The sequence below is a fragment of the Natrix helvetica genome (assembly GCF_964273705.1).
Source record: "Natrix helvetica genome assembly, chromosome: 13".
NCBI lineage: Eukaryota > Metazoa > Chordata > Lepidosauria > Squamata > Natricidae > Natrix > Natrix helvetica.
Window position 1 is genome coordinate 12,245,954 of NC_138557.1, and position 15,912 is coordinate 12,261,865.

Consider the following 15,912-nt stretch of genomic DNA (forward strand, 5'->3'; position numbering starts at 1 on the left):
AAAAGGAGATTTCTTCCAACAACCAGTTATCCGAACTGCTTAGAATGTTAACAACCGGTTCTCCCGAATAGGTGCGAACTGGCTGAATCTCACCACTGGGGCCAGAGCCATATGCCAGCTATCAGCTGCCTTCAGAGTCAGACATCAGTGAGGCAGAAGAACAGCTGGAGCCTGTGCCCAGTGTGTGCATGCGCAGAGTTGCCAGACAAAGGGAACAGCTAAGGAACAAGGGTCGACTTGGGAGTAAGGCCTCAGGTGGACGATGAATGGCCCCTCCCATAGGAAATAAAAGAGGAGCACCGGGGGAGTGGAGTTTGCAGGAGACAATTAGTTCATTCCTGCATTCTTGCCAAGTATTGCGGTGTCTGAAAGATATCGGCCTGGCCACTCTCCAAGCCTGATAAAGGTCGGTGATTGTGAACTATCTGGAAAGACTGTGGGAGAGGAAAGACTTTGCTGGAGACGAATTCCCTGTAAATTAAATAAAAGGGGTTGATCAGGATGAGGACTCGGTTTTGTGCTGTTGGGGAAGCCTAGGTCAGAACAGGAAATAATGTTGCAATGGAATAGGAGTAGCTGTATTAACACTTGCATCAGCTCACTGAAGATACTTAGATCTTTCAATCTGAAGACCTGTGTCCTACCTCACTCACGGAGGACTCCGTTTTTCCTTGTTGAAACCTTCATGAATCTCAGCAGGTGGAGAATCATTTCTCCAGGAGAAACAATTTCAGATCTGTTCAGTTCTGGAAAATACCAGTTTCTGAAGGTATAGGTACTTGTTGCATTAAAATTCAATCGTGAATATTTACAGAGGTAGAAGCAGCATTAGGAAGAAAGGCCTTCTCGTGAACAAGAACCTTAGGACCATGTAGATTCTCAATCATTCAGGTCATGGTTGTCCCAAAGTTCTAACTGAAGAAGCTTCTTGGATGAGAAGTGAAACATTTTCAAAGAAAAACTAAGCAAGTCTGATTGCCTTTTGGAAAAAAACACTTTTGGACCAAGAGGGTAATGAGTGAGATTCTTGGAACCGGGAAGAGATGAGAAGACTCTGAGACATAAGGAAGTAAATTTTAATTTCCTATTTGTTGTAAACCAAGCACGACCATCAGTAATGCTAACAGATCTGGGCTAGACCAGCCATCGAATCATCATCTGGAGTTTGTAGCTTTAACTAGCCTTCATAGAATAGAATAGAATAGAATAGAATAGAATAGAATAGAATAGAATAGAGATGGAAGGGACCTTGGAGGTCTTCTAGTCCAACCCCCGGCTTAGGCAGGAAACCCTACACCACTTCAGACAAATGGTTATCCAACATCTTTTTAAAGACTTCCAGTGTTGGGGCATTCACAACTTCTGGAGGGAAGTTGTTCCACTGGTTAATTGTCCTCACTGTCAGGAAATTTCTCCTCAGTTCTAAGTTGCTTCTCTCCTTGATTAGTTTCCACCCATTGCTTCTTGTCCTACCCTCAGGTGCCTTGGAGAATAGTTTGACTCCCTCTTCTTTGAGGCAGCCCCTGAAATATTGGAAGACTGCTATCATGTCACCCCTAGTCCTTCTTTTCATTAAACTAGACATACCCAGTTCCTGCAACCGTTCTTCATATATTTTACCCTCCAGTCCCCTAATCCTCTTTGTTGCTCTTCTCTGCACTCTTTCTAGAGTCTCAACATTTTTTTTTTACATCGTGGCGACCAGAACTGAATGCAGTATTCCAAATGTGGCCTTACCAAGGCATTATAAAGTGGTATTAACCCTTCACGTGTTCTTGATTCTATCCCTCTGTTGATGCAGCCTAGAACTGTGTTGGCTTTTTTTGGCAGCTGCTGCACTTACAGTAACTCCTCACTTTCCACTGTGTGTGGGCATGTGAGCTTAAGAACCAACTTGGATAGCTGTTTTTGACTCTGGTGTATTTGCTACCTTTCCACCTTCTTCATCTCGGCACAATATGTCGTTTCCTGCAATGCTGGGTTTATCATGCTGTTTATCAAATGAGCTGCATTATAAACGGGATGAAAATTCTATTGGTTTTTTTGAGGGAAGCTTGATGGATTGGTAATTTATTATTCAGTGATGAGGATGGGACGAAATGTTCCTCAACGTGGAGGATAGAGGGACAGTTTTAAAAAGATGTCCCATCTTTGTCCCTTTGTGCCACCTTCCGGCTGCCAGCCACCACATTTTGATTAAAAGTTTATCAGTTTGCCGATGCCACTTGACTCCATCATATCACTGGAGGCAAAAAACCTTCCCATTGTTTGTTGAGCCCGGTCTGTGGTAGCCATAAGATAGATTCCATGCAACCTTAAGGCAGGTTGAATTCCCCAAATACAGTGAGATTCTTCTGCAAACCAAGTGCCAGAATCTATCAGTTCAAGTAGAGATGTAAACTGCACATCATCAGCAAACGCAACCGTCTTGAAAAGTCCAACTTTCGCCTGGTGGTCTCCCTCCAGAGAGAGCAAAACCTCTGAAAACCGTGAAAGCCTCCTAGATGATAACGGCCGTGCTGTCCCACGCTTGTGGCCAATGCCGAACCTGTAACCCAAGTGGGCTGTCACTGAGCATAGCAGTGGTGCACGAGAGATTTGAAGAACTTCATTCCATTACTTCTGCTTGTGACCGCTTCTCGTGCAATGAGACCTCCATGTAAAACTTAAATTGAGTGAAGTCTATGTTTAATATAATTTCATTTATTCAACTTTATAAAATAAGGTGGGGATAACCACCTAACTGCAAACTGGGTGATGTTCAGTCAAATTAAAGAAAATGGAGACTACTGTACAATAAGATAAGAATGAAATCAATAAGGGAGTAAGGAATGCAAAGGAAGGACATGGTGGCTCAGTGGCTAAGACGCTGAGCTTGTTGATCAGAAAGGTCGGCAGCTCAGTGGTTTGAATCCCTAGTGCCATGTAACGGAGTGAGCTCCCGTTACTTGTCCCAGCTTCAGCCAACCTAGCAGTTCGAAAGCACATAAAAAATGGAAGTAGAAAAATAGGGACCATCTTTGGTGGGAAGGAAACAGCATTCCGTGTGCCTTTCGCATTGAGTCATGCCGGCCACATGACCACGGAGACGTCTTGGGACAATGCTGGCTCTTCGGCTTTGAAACGGAGATGAGCATTCCTGACTTGCACATATGTGCGAGGGGAACCTTTACCTTTTAAAGGAATGCAAATAAGTTTGAGAGGAAGCAAATGTTGGGACCTATGTTTAAAACCAAAGGGAAATAAACAAAATGAAACTTGATTCAGCCATTGATTCAGTTCATACATTTCCAATGAGCCTCCGTCTAGATAGAGCTTGGGTACAAAATGTCCAAGGCATGGGAGTAAGGTTATAAGCCTCTGAACATAGTCAACTGCAGAAACCGTGTTTTGCATGTATGTATGTATCAGTGGTGGGTTCCCGATCTCGTTGCAACTGATACGGTTGCAATGGGGCCTGGCGTCCTCCACATGAATGTGTGCGGTGTGCATGCACACATGCGCAGTGCACACATGCATCTTACTACCCAGTGACACCTCCGCAAGCCTCCGCGATGCTCCAGCTGCTCGGTGGAGCATCGCAAAGGCACTGTATGTGCCATGCGCATGCACGGAAGCGCCAAAGGGTTTAAAGACAGGTAAGGAGTGTGGACGAGCAGTTGGACCCTCCAGAGCACTGTACCGGAACAGTACCCAGTGCTCCGGGCAGGCTTCGGTACGCCCGTACTGGGGCATAACACCTGCAACCCACCACTGGTATGTATACATGTAGCATTATTCCATATGATGAAAATGACAATAAACCCTAACAGCGATCATAAATAAAATAAAAACCATTAAACCAGGGGTGCAATCTACTTACCTTCACTACTGGTTCACAAATGTGAGTGCACGGGCCACCTCCACGCATGCCCAGTGCGTCAAAAACGGATGTGATGACATCCAGCTGGGTGGGCGGAGCCTGCTACTGAGCGTGCATGCAAAGGTAAGTAGAACAGCGAGGGAGGGGGAATCCGCTGTGTGACGCAATTTAGATCAGCTGATTGTTGGAAAGACCGGTTTGCCTGAACCGGCAGCATTTCACCCCTGCATTAAACATGCATATAAGATTTTAATGCAATTCAGCAGTCAATCTGGGGAAGATTTATTGTGAATTAGCAAACTCAGAATCGGTTTATTTTGAGTTGGCAAACTTTGGCATCTTTTTTAATGGATTGAGTTTTCCCAAGAGACTCATGTTGATTGATGCAACCCTAATCACCGTATAACTCCGGTTTTTTGAATCCTTGGTGACTGGGATGTACTTCATTTCAGAAGAAAATAAATCCTTTGATCTTTACTCACTTCTCACAAGTTAATCCCACAAATCCATTGTTGGCTGATTGAAAGATCTTTTCGGTCTGTGTTTGCCTTTAATAGAGCCATGATGGCATTTCCCTTTTTTCTCAACACGGGTTCCCTGCTGTCTTTGTGTACTTTGCGGTGACCTGAAGCTTGTATCCCTCTGTTTGGAATTATTTTGTCAAGCATCCCCTTCTTTGTAGTGACATTTTTTTTAAAAAAAAAAACACACCTCTTGATTCTCACTATATTATGCTTTCCCCGAAAGGACCGTTATCTGAGGATAAAGGAGCCCTGATTGCAACTTATAAGCTATAATAACCTGTGGACTAGAAGTAGAACTTAGGTAGTGCCTACTACATGAGTTATTTATGCATGGTAAAAAAAATATTTTGATTCAAGTTAAGAGAACTTCTTGTAATTATTTTGGTTAACAGTGCAGAAATAATTCACAAGAGCCTTCTTCCACATTTTTTTTACTTCCTAGCTTATCTAGGATTGTCTACTCTAAGTAGATAGTAGAGAGTTCTACTTAGGTCTCTGCTTGCTTGATCTTTTGATGTCTCATCTTTTCAACTTCTTAATAGGTGTGGACGTTAACATAAACATCCTTAACATACAATTAAAAGTAAAATTATTCCGATGCCCATTGCAGATAGATGTATTTATTATTTATTTTTATTTTATTAAATTTGTTAGCCGCTCCCTCTCCACAAAGGGACTCGGGGCGGCGTACAATAAATAAAACACATATTATAAAATTACACATTGTACGGAGGAGGTATAAAACACAATACAATATTATAATAACATAGCAATATTAAAATAAGTTAAATTAAAACCCCAATAGAAATTACAAGTTTAAAAATTGCCAGGAGGAATAAAATGGAGCTATTGTTGAGCCAGGCCTGCTAGTTGAAAAAGGTGGGTCTTGAGTTTTGAATGGAAGGAGCGGAGGTCGGTGGTAATCCTAATATCTGGTGTGTTGGATGGAAGCCCCTTGATACAGTATAAAGTTATGGGAAGATAGTTCTTCCTCTTCCACCCCTTTTTTTTAAAAAAAATGCAAACGTGGAAACAGTTCCTTGGAAACTGTTCACATGGAAACACCACACACAAAGCCATTTGTGTTCAGAAATATGTGATCTTTTGCAAACTTGTTTTGGAAGAAGGAGAAGGAGAAGAGGAGGAGGAGACCTGCTATACTTTAACAAAAGCAGATACTTGCAAGTCCAAATTTCCTGCAAATTGACTTCTTTAGACATCCAGAATAGACTCTGTTGTAGGATCAGTAGATTTTTTGTTTTCTGAAAATAGCCATAGATTGAAATTTGTATTTGAAATTACATAATGTGAGACCATTAAACTTTCCTTCCAAATCTCTTGAGTTTGCACTCAGCCTTCTTTATGGTCCAACCTTCACAGCCGTCCATTGCAACTGGGGAAACCATAGCCTTGACCACACGCACTTTTGTTGGCAGGGTGATGTCTCTGCTTTTTAGGATGCTGTCTAGATTTGCCATCACTTCCCTTCCCAGGAGCAAGCGTCTTTTAATTTCTCCGCTGCAGTCCCCGTCTGCAGTGATCTTGGATCCCAGCATAATAAAATCTGTCACTATCTCTCTCAATTTCTTCCCCGTCTATTACAAAGACTACACATTATTTATTCTGCCTGTGTAGGTATTGTAAAACTTGAGGGTTTTTGAACAGGAGCCAGATTGTTTTTGATATGTCAAGTTCAAAAGCATTTCCTCCTTTTGCTGTTTACACAAGTGACTTTCCCCACAGACCTGTGAGTCTGGGTGCCGGTTGGTTAAGTGAGGACTTCTGTGGCATCACTCGCAAAGTGTCTCTTTCTACTGACAGGCTAATCTACTTTTCATCGGCTTTAGACTCATGTGAAAACTGTATGTTTACTAGCAAGGAAGAAGGTGGTTTATTTAAAAAAAACAATAAACATTATTTGTTCTATAATAATAGAACTTAAACCACCACATATTTTCTTGTCCTCAACTTATGGCTACAATTGAGCCCTCATTTTCTGCTGCTACCATGTTTCCAAAAAAACTAAGAGAGGGTCTTATTTTATTTTGGCCCCCGAAATAAGTGCTTGGCCTTATTTTCGGGGAGGTCTTATTGTTTTTGAGGTTCAGGAGATGGTGAGCGTGGTCACCTCATGGCTGCTGCCGTGTTGCAATATTTTTGGGGAGGGCTTATTTTCAGGAGAGGGCTTATTTTAGCGCATGCACTCAAAAGCCCAATTGGGTTTATTATCCGGGGAGGTCTTATTTTCAGGGAAACAGGGTGAGGCATTGAGTTTAGCCTCATTTTACGGCCTGTCTTGCCACAGTTGTTAACTACATCACTGCACTTGTAAAGTTAGGGTTAACTTGTTAAAGTTAGTCACCTGGTTGCTATGTCAGTATGGCTTTCCCATTGACTTTGCTCATCAGAAGGTCAGAAAAGGGGATCACCTGACCTGACATTGCAACCATCATAAACATGAGTCAGTTGCCGAACCTCTGACTTTTGTCACATGACCATGGGTTGGCTGCAATGATCCTATGATGCAACGGTCATACTCTTGGATAAAAGAGGTAGAAATCTCTCTGCTATTACAGCCCTTTTTAAAAAGCAGACTTACAGAGAAAAATTCTTAATAAAAAAAACAATCCAATCAAATGTTGAATTTTTTAATCCACAAGTATATATAGAAAAAGTAAAAAAAAAAAGTAGAAGAAAAACTGAGCCTTCCAATTTAAAAAATAGGAAACATTTGCAGAACTTCCATTCATAAAAAAGATAATTAAAAAAGGATAACATACTAAGTTTAATGTAGCTTAAGTTTGCCGCTTGTTTTCTTTTGTCGTCAATTTTAATTTAGTTTTAATTTTCTTTGGGTAGTCTCTTTTCTAATAATAAAATTTCCTCACCAATCTGACACACTATTCTCTTCCATTTCCTTTCTGTTCTGGAGCTGTCCCAACTTCAGCAGCTTCAGGGCTGGGTTTCTGTCATCAGGAAAAAGAGCTTCTCCTGGATCAATCAGAGACTTTGCGGTGTCCCTGAGATCAGCAGGACATACTCTTCTCTATCCACCGTCTCTTCAGGATGGTTTAGGTCCAAAAGGACCACCCAGTGGCAGAAATATCAACGGTGATCTTGGAACTCCAAGATCACATGTCGTATCATCACGACGTCAGCTCTCTCTCTCTCTGAATGTCTGTAGGTTCTATAGGTGATAAATCCAATGAATAAATGAACTCTAACTTCTGGGGGGTATAATTGCCAGCTTTGCCACATTTTCAGTTTTAGTGTGCAACTGGGATTATGTCAGAGTTGACTAAATGCAGGATGATGACGAGAACATTTTATTCAAGATCTTGATGGAGTTTAAATCACCAGATGCTCAATAAAGCACATGATTGCATTTTATAAATCCAGTTTGTTTTCCCTTATACAAGTAAATAACGGTTTGAGAGTGAAACATCATAATCTTTTTAAACTTCATTAGAATTTTTAAAACTATAACAGCTAACAAGAAATAATATTTAGAATGAAAAAGGAACAAAGAACAAACACAAATGTTTTTAAATTAAATAAAAGAAACAATGATTGTAAAAAAAATAATGTTTGTAGAAGTTATAAATAGGGATATAAGTAAATTTGTTGCTCTACAGTTACATTATCATTTACATTTTCTATTATTATTATTATTTTTACTCTAATTATCAAAACCATATATCATGACTGTTTCTGTCTCATGCTAAAAGCCAATAAAGGATTTCCGATCATTGAAAAAACTAGACAATATCCTAGCTCTAATTGAAACAGTCAATTTGGTCATCATAAAATTTTTTATCATCACCTCCATTGTGGGCAAAGTCAAGTCTTTCCACCTTTGTGCATAAAATAGAGTCACTGTAGTTGTGACATACACAAAGAAAGATTCATATATATTTTTTTCAATGGCTTATCCATCAATCCCAAAAGTGAAGTCTTTCCACTGATTAATTGTCCTTACTGTTGGGAAGTTTCTCCTTAATTCCAGGTTGCTTCTCTTTTTGATTATTTTCTAACCATTGTTTCTTGTCTTGCCCCCTTGTGATTTGGAGAATAATTTGACCCCCACTTCTTTGTGGCAGCCCCCCTAATACTGGAATACTGCTATCATGTCACCCCTCATTCTTATTTTCTTTAGACTAGCCAGACCCAAAACTTACAGCTGTTGTTGTTTCCAGGCCTTTGATGATCTTAGTTGCTCTTCTCTAAACTTTTTCCAAAGTCTCAACATCTTTTTTGTAATATGGTGACCAAAATTGTTTGCCGTATTCCAGCTGTGGTCTTACTAAGGTTCTGTAAAGAGTTAAAAGAAGGGTCAGCCTACAATCCCTACATAGCTACAAATGGACTAAGTCCAACCCCCCCACCCCCCCTTTGAATTCCATTGACACTTATCTAACCCCAAACAGATGCTAACCATTAGTTGGCAGGGTTCATTTTATAGGCTTTTAGCAATGCCACTTTAATTGGACTTTCAATGTGGACCTTTTTGGTGTCTGACATATGAATCATGAAAATGGTCTGTTTGATTTATATGTAAGGTAAAGATCCCCTTGTTAACTTATATAATAGAGGATATAGATATCCTGAAGACTAGCTACCTTTCTAAATGTTGTGCTCCTCCAATAGGGAAACATGTTTAGAAAACACATATTTGGTGATAAGATGCCTTGAGGAATCTGCATGAGGGGAAATGGGATCAGGAGCTTTTTGGTGACTATTTCTTTGTAGTACATATTGAAATAAAATGGGTATTCATGGAATATATATATATATATATATATATATATATATATATATATATATGTGTGTGTGTGTGTGTGTGTGTGTGTGTGTGTGTGTGTGTGTGTGTGTGTGTGTGTGTGTGTGTGTGTGTGTGTGTGTGTGTGTGTGTGTGTGTGTGTGTTGTATTTGTACTGATAAATAAATAAAGGGATACTAGTATAGATCTATTTCGAGCTAATTAGCTCTCATCAGCTAGCCATACCCTTACTGGGATTTGAACCTGGGCTGTATTATATCTTAGGCAGGAGTCTTAGCCACTAAGCCACAGGCTCTCCTCCTTATCAGTTGAGCCAGGGAAATAGGTATGTATTTGTGTTACAACCCCTGGTATGCCTAAATATGGAGCTTTCTTCCTCCCAAACAGAATATAAAGATAAGACATCTGCATGCCATTTATCTGCTCTCTAATTTATTTGTGGTGTCTTGCAAGTAGAACATGATTTGAATTTCCCTACTGACTCCCAACTAGGTCCCTGTTACCAATATGTCTTGATGTCATGTAATTTTAAATATATTCACTGCATAGAGTGGGAAGTGCTGATAGATGCAATTTTAATATGAGGCGGTGAAGAATTAAAAGGAATTGGAGCAAAAGAGAAGAAAAAGACGAGTCCATCAGTTGGCATCCTTTCCAATAATTAACAAGCTTTCCTGAAATCCACCATAGTTTATTCCTCCATCAAAAAACCCCTTTCTCCTTTGCTAGCAAAAGACCAACATTGGTTTTCCAAGCGTGCACATCTGCCAGTTGCTGTTAAAAAAATACATTTCCAAATTACTTTTGCTTCTTTGCTGTATTCATACAAAAAATACAGAAAGTTTATTGACATCAGTTTTCATTGCTTTGAAAAGAAAAGCTACACCACAAAGATTATGTAAACTATTTTGTGTGTGTGTGTGGGGGGGGGGTATTCTTACCATGTTTCCCAAAACTAAGACAGAGTCTTATTTTATTTTGACCCCCAAAATAAGTGCTTGGCGTTATTTTCGGGGAGGTCATATTATTTTTGAATTACAGGAGGCGGCAAGCATGGTCACCCCATGGCTGCTGCTGTGTTGTGCATCGCTGGGCCTGACATTTGCTATGGTTGCGGGATCAGCCATTAGGTAAGGATGTGTGGGGTGCCTGGAACATGTCCCCCCTCCCTTTCCCCCTCTCTAGCCGTGCCTCCTCACCTCTTGCTGTTTGCATGGCAAGCAACCAGAGGAAATGGTGGGGACTGGCTGCACATAAATCTAAATATTTTGGGGGAGGGCTTATTTTCAGGGGAGGGCTTGTTTTAGTGCATGCGTTCAAAATCCCAATTGGGCTTATTATTCAGGGAGGTCTTATTTTCAGGAAAATAGGGTATATATCATTGGCTTATCATATCTGTTGTGGCCCAGCAAGATCCAGTTGAGCTGCTGATGGACGCGGATAGCGAGGAAACATATGAGTCTGCCCTGGATGATGTGGAGGACCCTGTGCAGGGTTCAGACTCAGAGCAGGGACCAGAGAGGCTGGTTGGCCACCAGGAGGCGCCTGAGGCATGGAGCAGTGGGGAGGATCAAAGGCAGTTTGTTCCTGATGCTAGATTGAGAAGGGCTGAGAAACGGAAACAGCAACTCCATAGCAGACTCACAGAAGATGATTAAGCACAGGTGGTTGTGGATTGGCCCCTCCCAAGAGAGATTATAGGTGAGGCGTTGGGAGGGGACATTTGCAGGAAACAACCATTCAAATTAGTAGTGAAGAAAATCTAACTGTGTATTCTAGCCGGGTCTGTTCGTTTGGACTATCTGCGTTGCTTCATTCTAATTATCTGGGTTGCTCTATTGAACATGAGTTGTCTGGGCCCTCAGCCAAAGGATTCGTTATCTCAGTAATTAAACATTGGCAAACAGCCAAGCCTGTGTTCTGGTTTATTCACAGGCATGGGGGCGGTGGTCAGAACACATATCTATGTTATTGTTGTTGTTTTCTGTGAGACTCATGCTGTTCCAGAGGCTGTATTCTTGGGCAAAAGGGGATGCAAGGGTTTGTTAGTCAGTGGTATCAGCATAGTAGCCAGAATGCCCATCCATCACCTGCAAGCCTCATGTGATAATTGTTGTTGACTATCCTTCCTGAGAAATGTGGGTCAGAAAAAGGCCATGGGCTGCCTCTAAGTGGAATAATGAATGTATGTTTCGGTTGAGTTTCTTTAGCTGAATACACAACATTCTACTCAAGACTCAAATGGAGTTGGTAGTTTGCGGTTTATCATGCAATGAAAGCCCAGCCCATTCCATGGAATATAATGATTGAGAGACAATATTGCAAGTTAGAAAATTGAATTTTGTTAGTTTGGCTGTAAACATTTGCTGCAGTCTAGCTAAACCCAAGGACTGCAATAAGTGGCTTTTTATACTAATGTTGAATGGACAAATGGGCAGCCCCAGTCCTCAAAATCAAAATTATAAAAAGGAATCAACTCTAGGAATAGCATATATAAAGGCAAATTTTAAACTCTGCATAGACTTTTGAATATAGTGGTGACAGGAAGGGCATCCGACCATTAAAACACTCTTCTAGCTCCATTCAGATGTCCCAGACTCCACCACACAAGGGATTATGAGGTCATTAAATGAAGATGAAGATGATATACTTTTGAATATAATATGCAGTATCAGAATATGAAGTCTACAACTGACTCTCCATTTTTAAAGCTGGTTTGTTTATCTGCTGACTTCTCTTCTGATTACTCCATCTTAAGTTTATTATTTACATAATTTTCCTATAGTTTATTATATAGTCCAATCATTTTGTAAGTAGCTGGGGCTTCCTTATTGTCTCTCTTATAAATAGGGGCTGTTACGAATAGACTTTGATTAACAATCATTTATCCAGCAACTCTTAATTATGATAGTGTGGAGACTTACAATTTGTCCTCATAGTTACAGCCATCACAGCATCCTCCCCAATCAATGGCTCACCATTGCAATGCTACAACATTCTGCAGTTAAGTGACCAAATATTTGTGAGACAAATATCACAAGAAGTAAGGGTGGAGGATCATTAAAAAGAGATCCAATCTAAAACTTTCCTGACAGCCTCTACAGAAGTTGATGGTGATCATTGGAATAATTCAAGAATAGAGTGGACAGTCATTTTTCCAGAATATAGAGTTTCCTGCTTGAACAGGGGATTGGACTTTTTTTACATCCCTTTCAACCCTATTATTCTGTGTCCTATGTTCTAAACTAATTAGTTAGGCCCTTTCCAATCAGCATTGACTATCAGTTTTCCTACTAAGACAACTGGAAGCAGCTATCCAGAGGGCTGCAATTAAAGTAGGCATTATCAAATTGTAACTTGTGGATACAAGACAAAGTTCTACAATATACAGTAGTTTCCCCATCTAAGAAAGGGACCTCCAGGGGCAAGTTTTTTTTATTAATCTGTCAAGGCTTGGGCAGTAATTTCTCTATAATCGGATAGGGAACTGCACCACTATTCATTTACATAGGTACTGGCACTTGTCCTCAATTAAAAGAAGGTCTAGGGCAGGGGTCAGCAAACTTAAACACTCAAAAAGCCATTTGGACCCGTTTCCCACAGAAAAGAAAACACCGGGAGCCACAAAGGTCCTAACCGGAAGCCCCCCGTTCAATTCTGGAGCTGACCGGAAGTTCAGTTCCCCCCACTATAGAGTCTCTCCCTAGCACGGCATACTTTTTCCTCTACCTGTCATAACCGAAAGCACTATCAATTGTGGAGACAACTGGAAAACCCTCCCCTTGCCATAGAGTCTTCTCCTGGTGCACAGTGCTTCTCTTCCGTCCTCCCCCACCGGAAGGTTCTCTCAAAATTGTGGCACTGACCGGTGACGGAGCCGCAGCAGAGGGAGGAAAGAGCCACACGTGGCTCAGAGCCGCAGTTTGCTGATCCCCGGACTAGGGGAAACACAATAGCAGTGTTCCAATATCTCAGGGGCTGCCACAAGAAGAGGGAGTCAAGCTATTCTCCAAAGCAACTGAGGGCAGGACAAGGAGCAATGAATGGAAACTAATCAAGGAGAGAAGCAACTTAAAACTAAGGAGACATTTCCTGACAGTGATAACAATTAATCAGTGGAACAACTTTGCCTCCAGAAGTTGTAAATGCACCAACACTGGATGCTTTTAATAAGATCTTGGATAACCATTTGTCTGAAGTGGTTTAGGATTTCCTGCCTAGGCAGGGGGTTGGACTAGAAGACCTCCAAGGTCCCTTCCAACTCTGTTATTCTATTCTAACATGCCTGCCCAAAGGCTAGGAATCAGGATGACAGCTCATGTCCAGCTTCCATTCATCATTGCTTGCCATAAGAATTCTTCTAAGAGGTAATCCATTGAGAATTCTTTGCAGTGTTTTTTTTTTCCTCCGAGGGAAGCCTTGATGTTGTGTATTCCTAAATTGCGCTTCTTCGGGAGGGCAATTCTAAGTGGACATTAATTATCTGGGATCATGTATTGTATTGTGCCACTTTCATACGAGAAGGAAAAAAAAAACACATGTAAGCCAGAACCCAGCAAAATGGCTGCAGTCATTAACTCTGTCCCTTTGTTATTTTTCTTTTCCATTACTTTTGAGATAAAGACTGAGCTATGTTCCAAGCGAATAGACAACAGCGGTGCAGTGGGAATAGCAGACTCCGGTGAAATATTGAACACATAATAGGAGGAAGTGCAGAGAATGAAAATGAGAAGATAAGGCAACTACATGGGCCTTTGCGGAATAAAATCATTGACCAGTAAGATACTGGGATGTAATATGGTATTTAGGTGGAAAATTGCTCAGGCAGTAAAACGCCGGAGACTCCACTAGCATCATTCTCCCAAGACATCTTTATTATTACAATTTTCAAGTGCCGGTGCATATATCTGATGCTGAAGATCCTAATACAATAGTTAGGATAGCTATGTTGCTGAAAGTCGAAATTAAATGTCTTGCAGTTCTTAAGTGCATAATGAACCAATGTATTCTTACGTTTCCATAATTCAAATGGAGGCTGTGTGTTAACTTACATTTTATCTGTTGGTGTGGCTCTGTACACAGGACTGAACAGCTGACTCCACCTTCTCTTAAACAGAGTCTGCTACTTTGTTCACTGCTGTAAGCAGCAATCATTTTCTTTTCTTGGGCATCTGTTTTTCTGCATGGACTGTCCCCACCTATGGAACTGTATAATTCTCTCATTGGAAACTAAGCATCTATTATACATTCCATTCAGGAGAATGTGTAGGTAGACAAAGAAAACCATGTTTTGCATATTGGTTCCAAAGTTGGACTTTAGCACACATATACCGACCAAAGGCTATTCTAATCTCACTGAGCAAATTGCAAAATGTAGGAAATGTTTTCTAGCTTCTACCTTTACTAACATTAAAGGAAGCCTGGAAGGAAAGAGAAGAAGGAAAGATAGACATTCACAGAATAACAATGCTTGGGGACAAAGCATGTCTTCACAGCCTTCCAGATCTCGGGCTGTTCCAAAAATCAACAGGCATCAATAAAAGAAATGAAACATTAAATGATGTGTAACTCAACTGTATTCACATAATAACTTTTGTGAGTGTTATGGATCGATCAGATCTTCTTTTTCACACAAACACACCCACCCACCCACCCCCCACCCACCCCACACACGTATGTATATGTATGCATATGTATGCATATGTATGTATGTATGTATGTATTTATGTATGTATGTATATACATACATATATATCCAAAAACACCAGCCTGAGGATGGCGAGTGAGACCTCGCCGAAACATTGCCAAGACAATCTCAATCTTACACGGGAAAAGACCCGAATACAACAAGACCAGCATATATATTCGTAGATTTTCACTGGTGTAGGTATGCTGGTCAAGTCACATTTTCTGTTTTGCTTGTCTGGCTTTATGCTGGAGATATTGTAGTGGAATATAGTCTGGATTCCCAAGAGGGAGGACGTGCATCCCAAAGGAGTCAGAGGCAAGCTAGTTCAGATAGTTTGTGTGAGAGAGAGGAGGTGAAGACATCCCCTCCCTAATAATCCCCAGAGTGTACACTTCCTATAGACAGTAGTTTGCTTCAATTTACCAAGATTCTGTCTACAGGTGAGGAGCAACAGAGATACGTCTATAGAGATTCTCAGTTCTCCAGGTTATGGTTGTCCCAAAGGTGCTTTTTTCAAGAGGCAACTGGACTTTGTTGTTTTTCTTTGAAGATGTTTCCCTTCTCATCCAAGAAGCTTCTTCAGCTCTGACTAGATGGTGAGGAATGGAAGGATTTATACTCCATGCAGACAGCTTGTCATTTGCATTGTTTTAGAGCACGGGTCCTCAAACTATGTCCAGTGGACTTCATATGGCCCATCAAAGCTATTGATCTGCCCTGTGCATGACCATGAGGCTGCCCTGCCCACATCACTCTGCCCACACTTTGCAAGCACAGTGGGCTGGAACTGAAAGGCAAGGCCAACAATTTTGGCCTGCAGAGATGTTCTGGAAGTGGCGGAGGTGAAAAACTGGATGCACAGATGCTCCAGGAGGCAAAAAAATGGGTGAAAAAAGGGTCTTTTTCTTAAGCCAAAACAATGAGCCATTTTTGCCTGTTTTTGGCCTGGATAATGCTTCTGGAGGTCTGTGGGAGGGGTGAAAAACGGGGTCCACAGAAACTCCAGGAGGCCAAAAAACTGGCAAAAATGCCCTATTGTTCACTCCCTCGCTTCCAG

At 41.1% G+C, this 15,912-nt stretch overlaps 1 protein-coding gene across 3 annotated transcripts in view; it reads left to right on the forward strand.

Annotated features, from left to right (window-relative positions):
• Positions 1–15,912, forward strand: part of RBFOX1 (RNA binding fox-1 homolog 1) — a 2,041,748-nt gene that overhangs the window by 1,015,376 nt on the left and 1,010,460 nt on the right. The window lies entirely within an intron of this gene.